Raw genomic sequence first — 6,272 nt, forward strand, 5'->3', positions numbered from 1 at the left:
TCTTGTGAGATGTTCTGGTCATTCTTTGGTAAGAAAGTCTTTCAATGGAGAATAAGCACTTGAGAATCGATGGTTGTATTCTCGTTCAATCTTTCAGAAGTGGCTACGGATCCACACAGTAAGCAATTGAACATACCTAGTGAAGCGGCTACTCTATGCTCTTTTGCAACTGTTAAGCGACTTGAATGTCTCAGCTAAGACTGCAGGAACATGATTTATTTTCCTTTCCAAACGCTCAAATATATCAACCATGGAGGATCTATATAGCAAATAACTTTTGGGAAAATCACTAAGCTGTAAATTCCCAAAGCGAACATTTATATGCTCTTCTCAATATCACTATGTTTAACAACCAGTTCTTTAATGCACGACCAAGGAAAACAGTCGAAGTCTCCTTTCTTTTAGATGCGATCAGTTACCCATTTCTTCCTCATTCCAATGATCTTTGTGAGCTTTCTTTTGAAGGGTACTCTTATTGCCTTTGAGTAGATTTTATCCATATGTATCATTTTGAAATGAAACAGGGAGGTGTACTCCTCCAGAGTGGGAGTCATGTCCTCTTTGTTGAAAGTGAAACAACTATATGTTGGATTCCAAAACTGGATCAAAGGCTTGATCAATGGCTCATTTACCTTCACATACAACAAAAGAGTTATGTCACCATATTTTTGCTAGAATGCATGCCCCGTATCAGATTTCCAACTCTCCCAGATTTCACGTAGCCCTTGTAGATCATTTTGATTGACTGACTGGAGCGACTTCTGGTAGCACTGATATGTAATTTTCAGTCAAACTATCCCCCTTTTTCCTCTGATTTTCTTCAGACCATGACCTCACTTCTGCATTCTTTATTTCCTTGTTATGAAAACTCTTGTCCATTTTATGATCGCCTTCTACTCTGATGACCACTTTATAAACCAACACCTTTCTTAATGAATGATCATGCAATGCAACAATACAAAAAAATAGAAATAAAAATAGAATTGTGTCAGTATATACAATTAATAATCGAATAACAAGAAAATATATCATAAACCTTACCCACGTGTAATCTACCCAATATGATATTTACCCTCATGTTTTTATTTGACAAATAAACCCTAACCATATTTTTTCTAATTCACAGCTTCGTACGAAAATATAAAACCTAATTGCATACTCTTCTAATTCTCATACTTTTTGCAAAATAAATAAATTCAAGGAAAAGGTTAGAGTGTGTTTCCCCTTTGTTACTTTTGAAGAACCGCAGACAGAAATTCAGTATAAACGGGCAGAGTTTCGGTATTACTAACAGGGTCCTCGAATTATCCTTTGATGTGCCCCTTAGGCCTGACAGACCCTCGATCCTTACAAATTATTGGCTTAAATGGGTCGAGTTCATTTCGAGATGGTGCATTTCCCCAAGTCCATGCGAGGAAACTCAATGTTTTGCTCGTAAACACAAGGCATAACACCCTAGAGGTTACTCGCTAAAGCCCATGCGGAGAAAAATAATTTTTCTCACGTAAGCGTAGCGTTCACCCTTACCTAACGGGACAGAGCACAATTAGAAGGCTTTAAATACTCAAACGATTATAGTGCGAGTGGGGAGAAACTCATAATCCTTTTCCTCGATCCAAAAACCAACAAACTTAAACAAAAGTCATAAATCTTAAACATGTAAATAACACATTAGTACAACTAATAAATAACAGATTTACAATGAGATGCAAACAAAACATGAGGATCAAAATTTAAATATCATTCAAATTCACCATTTTCAACTAAAAAGATAATGTATAATCGATTACGGCCTGACTCTCTAATATCCCTAGCGGAGTCGCCAAGTTGTCGGAACGGTCCTTAAGCTTTTTGTGGCTATGGTAGGGAACGATCCAACTTAATCTTGGAAAAGGTTGGGTTTTAAAATAAATGCATAAATAAAAAAAATTTGGAGCCTCCATCGATCTTTGGGTTAGTAGGTCGAATAACTAAAAATATCTTTTAAAATAATTTTAAGAAAAATAATTTTAAAAGATAAAAAATGATATGTGTTTGACCAGAAATTCGTTTTGAAAAAGGGTTTAGGAGTCGATTACGTGTGGGGAAGGATTAGCGACCCTACAGCGCCCGAAATCGATACCTAAGCAATTATACGTCATCTAAATATTGAAATTTTAAAATTCGAATATACATTTAAATTATGATCCTTTTTACAAAAAAAAAATATAAGGGGTATTATTTTGCATGAACAATTCTCGAAAAATACCCTCCTTGTAAGTTAATGGGGCATTTCCATAGATTTCTCATACAAAATAATATTGCCCTAGTTTTTAGATAAAATACATATATTAAATATATTAAAAAAAAAATTCATTCAAATATAAAAGGTATTATTTTGTTCGAACAATTCTTAGAAACACACTCCTTGTTAGTTAAGGCGTGTTTCTATAAATTCCTCGTGTAAAATAATATTTGAAAATATTATAACTAGTGAGAAATTAAGAAATATGTAAATGATGAATCAAAATAATAAAGATGGTGACTTTAGGGATTAAACTATGCAACCAACAAGAAATCAAGGCAACCATTGCAAATATTTTACAAACTAGGCACTACAATCGTAAATAAACCAACTTCAGTCATTCAGGACCAAAATGGAATTTATTAAAGTAAGGCACTTAAATTAAAATAATCCTAAAAAATAAGATAACAAGCAAAATGGGACTAAATAATAAAATTGAAAATTTAATGTCTCAAAAGCAAATTAAATAAATAGCACAACACATAATGTAAAAATCACATATTACAAGCACTGAAAATGTAAAAAAACCCATATATTTAGGACTGAAATGAGAGTGTTTAAAGTTACAAACCTGAAATTAAAATGAATAAAAGTAAATAACTAAAAGCGATCGAATTGTAACACGCATGAAATAAGAGGACAAAATTAAAATCTCTAAAAACCTTCAAATAAATATTAAAATGAACTTCACAAACCCATAGACCCCCTAATCACCTCTATTCGGACCCTTGAACAAAATGGCCATTTTAGAGCCTTGATTTTGATCCCTCCCACTCCCCAAACACAAAATCCAAAAAATAGAAAAGCTACCTTTGAGGTTTCACGGCTCCGATGAGACAAAAAGAGCTTGGATCCGAATGATAAGGCCTTTGTTCTTTTTTCTTTTTTTTTAATCTTTTTTATCTCTGTTTTTTTCAGCCACCGATTCTCTCCTCTTTTAATCTACCCTCTTGTGTGTTCGTTGTGGCTAAACCATAGGGAAATGATTTCCCTGAAAAAAAATTAAAAATTGGATCCGCAATCTAACTAAATCTAATTTTCACTTGGTATGGGTTTGGTTAGATTTTCACTATTGATGATGGATTTTTTTTTGTTGATTTTGATTTTGATTGATTTGTTTGATTGCGCTTACTATAGATGATGGTGTGGCGTTCAGATCGGCAGGAATGGGTGATCGGAACAGTGGTGGTGGTGCTAGCTTTTTCTCGTTGACGACGACGACGATCGAAAACCCTAGGGTTTCAAACCCTAAGTGTTTAGCTCTGTTGGGATATAGCATCTGGGCTTGCAATTGGTTTGGGCATTATTTGGGCCCATTGGGTCACTTGGGGCATGTTATATTTTTGCCCAATTTGTGTTTGTAATTTGGCTGGCATAAAATAAAAATAATATAAATATAAATAAAATAATAATAATAATAATATAAAATTGTCGGGGCGAAAACCATTGTCAATAGAAAGGAAGAGTGTTCTTGATGTTTGGTTTAAAATAGGATGAACATTCAAAGGTTTTTAGCACTTGTTGGGGTTTAATTTCTAAAAAAATGGTTTTGAGGGTTTTCTTTTTTCGGATCAAAATGAAGACTTTTTTTTGGAAGAAAATAAAAGAAAAAATTGGCTTTGATTCAAAACTTTTCATTTGTTTCAATTCAGTGTTGTTGGGAAAAATATTGAACAAAAGAGAGGAAAGAGGAGGAAAGAGACGCAAAAAAATTTTGGGAAAGCCAAAATGATTTCAAGCGTGAAAAAATAGGGTTTAGTGTCCAAAGAGAATTTTTAGGCTAATGAAAGCGTAAATCATTAAAGAGTTTCGCATTTGAAGCGGTTTATCTTAGCTTTCCTTTCTTTCAATTTGGTCACTTCATGTAAATGTTTCCTTGAATTTCAATTAATGCAATTCAGTCCCGACTTTAATTCCATTTGTTTTAATTTTTATTAAATGTGTTTAATTATCAGATATGATTGCTAAATTTAAAATTCTTTATTTTAGTCACCGATTAAATCCTTAAATAGATCCTTTATGTTTTAATTTTTTTAGATTAGTTACTAATTAGAATTAACCATTAAAACCCTTAAATTTTTAGGCATTTTTAGATTTAGTCACTCTTAGAACTTGACTATTTATTAGGTCCTTTATATTTTAGAATTCTTTTAATTTCGCTATTAACTTTAACTTAAGTTTGGAATTAAACTTTAGGTTTAGAACATCATTAATTGGATTATTAGATTAAACTTATATATTAGATCAAAGACCTAAGATTAGCTTATTCAATATTAATCACTAATTTAGGATAAATTTGATCATTCTAAGTCTAATTACTTCTAATTTAGTCCAAATACTTTTAAAATTTTTAGAAACACATTATAAGCATAATTGAAATTAATAAAAATAATCGTTTGTTTTCTAATATTAAAAAGGGCGCTTCTAAAATAACTAGACGTTCAATTTTAATATTAGTAAATAAATAAATATTTTTCATGTGGTCGATTAAAATTAAATTAGGCCCCATTAATTAACGAATAAATATTAACTCATCCTTCCTCAATAACCTAATTAATTGTTTAATCCTTAGTTTTCTAGGTCTTTATTATTTTCTTTCTTTTTAAAAAAAATCTTTCAAATGACATTCTTTAAAATATTTCTAATTAAAACATAAAAAATGATTCCCTAAACAAAACTAGAGAGTCACTTTCTTAGTTAATTAAAAATAAATAAATTGTGTCATATTTTCTATAATTTTCCAAAAATGAAGAAAACGCCAATATCATTTCTAATTACAACATAAGAAATAATTATCTTAACATAACCATGGAGTTACTTTCTTCCTTAGTTAGAAATAATAATAGACATTTTTAGGTTTTTTTAAATTTATTAGAAAACCTAATAATCTTCTAATATTCTGATTAAAATATAAGAAATAATTCTCTCAACACAACTAGCGAGTTACTTTCTTCTTTAATTAGAAATAAATAATAATAATTATTTCCTAAAATTCCTTTTAAAATGTTTTGAGAATTAAAGGTTTATAAATTCAAATTCTTAATTTTCTAATTATAGAGATAACAGTATAATTGACGGTATCGATTCTGGGCGCTTCGGTGTTGCTAATCCTTCCTCGAGCATAATTGTCTTTCGGACCCAGAATCTCTTAAAACACAGACCACTCACTTCTTTTAATTTTTTTAATAAAATTATTTAAAAGGATGATTTCTTGGGTATTCGGCCTACCTAATCCTAATCCAAAAGGTTGATGTCGACTCTAACCTTTTCCAAACATTTTTAATTTTCATCAAATACGTGACTCTCAAATTCTTTCCGAGCAAAAAAGTCTTCATGACAACCTTAAGTCTAAACACATATACATTATGTTTCTATTTCTTAAAAACAATTCAGAGTGATTATGTGTTTATAGAGCATGTTGGTACACACTCATAATTGCTTGTTTACTAAAGAACTGTCACCCAAGGTCTTTTATGAGCACACTACTCATGTGGGTGTAATATCATTTAAGGATATTCAGTTTTAGTGAGAGTTTGTAATATTGATTATCGTTTGTTATAGACACAATTACAGGTACTTCTGTTTAAGGATATTTATGTTAAAATTATTTTCTGCAGAAACAAAGTTTGTTTTGGTTTATCCAAACATTGATATTGGTAAAACTTGATCTCACTAATGTTTAAAGAGGACAAGTTGAAAATAGACATGTTTGGTTAACATTGCATGTAATTTCCATGCTACACTCCATGATTGATCTATTCCATTTGACTTTGTTTGTATACATGACAATTGATCTTATATAGGTATAGTTGATGGATGAGAATATCATAGAATACTTATTATATGATAGCAAATTTTGAAATCCTAAGGTTGTACATTTGTCAGGAAACATATGTTGCCATAGTGGGAGATTGTTGATTTAAAATCCATATTTGTGGGAACATATGTATAATGTATAATGTTATCATAAAGTATGACACAAATTAAG

The sequence above is a fragment of the Hibiscus syriacus genome, unplaced genomic scaffold (assembly GCF_006381635.1).
Source record: "Hibiscus syriacus cultivar Baekdansim isolate YM2019G1 unplaced genomic scaffold, ASM638163v2 tig00110123_pilon, whole genome shotgun sequence".
In the NCBI taxonomy this organism is placed as follows: Eukaryota; Viridiplantae; Streptophyta; class Magnoliopsida; order Malvales; family Malvaceae; genus Hibiscus; species Hibiscus syriacus.